This window comes from Glycine max, chromosome 1, assembly GCF_000004515.6.
Source record: "Glycine max cultivar Williams 82 chromosome 1, Glycine_max_v4.0, whole genome shotgun sequence".
Taxonomy (NCBI): domain Eukaryota; kingdom Viridiplantae; phylum Streptophyta; class Magnoliopsida; order Fabales; family Fabaceae; genus Glycine; species Glycine max.
The window spans coordinates 38,320,506-38,323,964 of NC_016088.4; positions in this window are offsets into that span (position 1 = coordinate 38,320,506).

The window sequence follows — 3,459 nt, forward strand, 5'->3', positions numbered from 1 at the left end:
TTCGTCCTACTGTCAGAAGCCTCTGGGATATCAAATTCCGCCTGACAACATGAAACAAAGTTTATTTGTTACAATAATGAAATTTTTTGGCTATTAATTACACACAAACAAATAAGAAAAGAGAAATACCTGAATATCCTCCCAAATCGGGTCCTTCTGAGCAGTAGGGACCTCCTTCCAGTTCTCGTAGGTGATGTCCACCTTATCACGTGCCACAATCCCCAAATATGTTCTTAATTTCTTCTTGTGGGGACTGTCGGCCTTCCCTGTAGCAGGATCAACATGCACCACTGGTCTCTCAACACCAGGTGGTCTAGTGTACAACGATCGTAGGCGTGAGGCTTTGCGTGTTCGCTTCACGGCAGACGTCGAAGCCGATGCGTCCGAAGTAGGAGGAGGAGAAAGAGGAGAAAGAGGAGGAGGAGGAGTAGTGGAGGCAGGTGGAGAACCCATGATCTTTTATACAATAACATACAAAATTGGATTAATGAAAAGAGGATTAGTGATAAGTTTTTTTTGGAAGGCAAAAGTATAAGATTATTAAACAAAACCCCACCACATAAGGAGACAAGACAAATTAACCAAAGGACTCTGAAAGATAGGTAGTTATGCTTTTTAATTGTGATTTCATCCATGTTTTCTTTGATATTGATTTTCTTAGGACTTCATCCATGTTTTGGCAGCATTTGATTTTCTTTTTTGCAGAAAAGAAAGAGGGGAACGAGCAACAATTTGAAGGTTGTACATTCAGGAACTAAAGAATTCAAAATAGCTAGTAATAAGAGGGATTTGTTTTTGGGATTTTCTGAGCACCAAGAGCGGCTACGCAAGAAGCTTGCACTTGAGGAGGGAAGGATATTTGCAGCTAATGAACAACTTTCTTAACTATTTGTCCTTCAGATTTTACTGTTTTTTTTTCTTATATGTAAATATAAATAATATAAGGTTATGCCATAGGGACATGGTCATTTTTACCCCTAACAATCTTAGAAGTAAATATAGACCATGTTTTTACGCCATACCCTTATACCATTTATATTTACATATTAGCAAAAAGATACCAGTAAAATCTTAAGGACAAATAGTTAAGAAACTTGTTCATTTGCCGCAAATATCCTTCCCTCTTCAAGTGCAAACTTCTTGCGTAGCCGCTCTTTGGTGCTCAGAAAATCCCAAAAACAAATCCCTCTTATTACTAGCTATTTTGAATTCTTTAGTTCCTGAATATACAACCTTCAAATTGTTGCTCGTTCCCCTCTTTGAGAATGAGGAGGATCTTCATAGGACTTCATCCAGCTGATGTTTGTCAGCAGTTTCATCATCCACCACCCTTTTCTTCTGTGCCTTCTCACGTTCATTGTTGTTAAACCCATATTTATGCCTTTTTCCCTTCATGTCTTGTTTTATCACAACTTTAGATGAATCTCCCATCTTCAGCATAGTTGAATCTCCTGTCTTATTGTCCAATGCCAGATTTTGATGGCCTGTATCTCTTTTCTTCGTATGTTCTACTACTTTAGCTTCACAATGCATAGAGCAATCAGAATTTTCCAGTCATCACCAAAGGCTTCTGCATCAGCGTTGACACTCTCCACCCTCTTTGGTTTATGCTTCTGTGTTTTCTTCCATGCTTCCTCCTTATAATTCTCAGATTTATTGGAGGTCCCACTAGAAGGATCAGCACCAATCCGTGATTGTTCCTCCTCTACCAGCTCAATATCTTTCGTTTCACCTTTGCTTTTGAAAACTACACTGTAATTTACAAAACAAAAGTTGAAAGGAAAGATATTGACCTGATAGACGAGGAAGAAGCACAGATTGGTGGTGATCGTTCTAGTGCAACCTCGAATAAAGCTGAGATTTATAACGAGCAAGGAGGCAAATTGTAAATTACTAGCAGAACTGGCCATGAACTGTGTTGAGTGCTTAAGGTGCCATATGGATTCATTCCATCACTGGCTAGTCCAAGTCTAAGATTTCTTGGCTCATTCCCGAAATCCGGATACAAACCATCAATCTTCTTCCACTGGGAGCAATCAGCCGGATGACGGACCATTCCATCAGAAATCCTTCCATTTGCATGTCATGTAAGGTCTTTTGCGTCGTCCTCGTTAGCAAACAGACGCTTAAACCTTGGAATGATTGGAAGATACCACAAAACCTTCGCTGGGGGGCGCTTGTTGCAGTTTTCATCAGAATTGCTTTCCTCTTCATCCTTCACTTTGTACCGTGAAGTCCCACAGACAGGGCATTTGGACATTTCTTGGAATTCATGCCTGTACAGTATGCAATCATTGGGGCAAGCATGAATCTTCTGATACTCCATACCCATGGGACACAATATCTTCTTCGCCTTATAGTAACTTTTAGGCAATGTGTTGTCCTCTGGAAGCAGATTGTGCACTACCTCAAGCAGTGAGGTGAAACTTTTGTCACTCCACCCATACCTGGCCTTCACATTAACCAGACTTAACACAGCAGACAACAGGGTTAAGGAATTCTTGCACCCTGCATACAAAGGCTTCTTAGAATCACTCTACAATCCTTCATACACAGGGGCGTGTGCTTGCTGGAAAGACTCCTGTCCAAGGTCATGAATCATGTCCTCTAACCGATCTCCCATTTCTACATCAAATAGTTCAGATTGGGACCCACTCTGCATGTCTGTCACTTCACCATGCCATATCCACGTCGTGTAATTCTTCTTAATCCCATCACACAATAGATGGTCCCGTATGTCATCGAGTAATTGTCGTCTTCCATTCAAACAGTTGATGCAAGGATAATAATATTTTCCTTCTTCATTCGGTCGACCTCTTTCTGAAGCAAATTGCAAGAACTGTTCGATGCCATCCTCATATTCTGGGCTCATGCGACTTGCATTCATCCAACTTCGATCCATCTACGCAATTCCATGCATGAAAATTTCACTTTTTTATTTAAAGGTGTGGCCCTATCCCATTTAGGAAAATTGTCTTTTATGTTAGCTTCAATCATCAAGGTTACCATTATTTACAAAAATTTGACTAAATTTCGGTAGCATTTCGCATTGGTCTCCAAGTACACGACATGACATCGGTCAAATGAATTTCCCGATAATCAAGTATGCACTCGAAGAACAACTTGAAATGAAGTGAACCGAAATTTAATCAAATTAATGAAAATAATAATAACCTTCACGAATGAATCTAACATAAAAATACCAGTCTCCCCAAACTGTCCAAACAGACAATTCAAGACTAAATACAATGGCTAATGCAAACTGTCCGCAAGAGTCATTGCATTCAGTCTCAAACGGGAATCTAAGGTTCACTCACCATGAACAACAATTGTTTATATAGCAAATTGCACTGATCACATACAAGAACATACAAAAGGTCAAATTCAATTACAGACAAATATAGACATCAGCAGTTGTTTATGTAACTAATTTCAAATGCTGGGTTTGAAGGGTGCTTA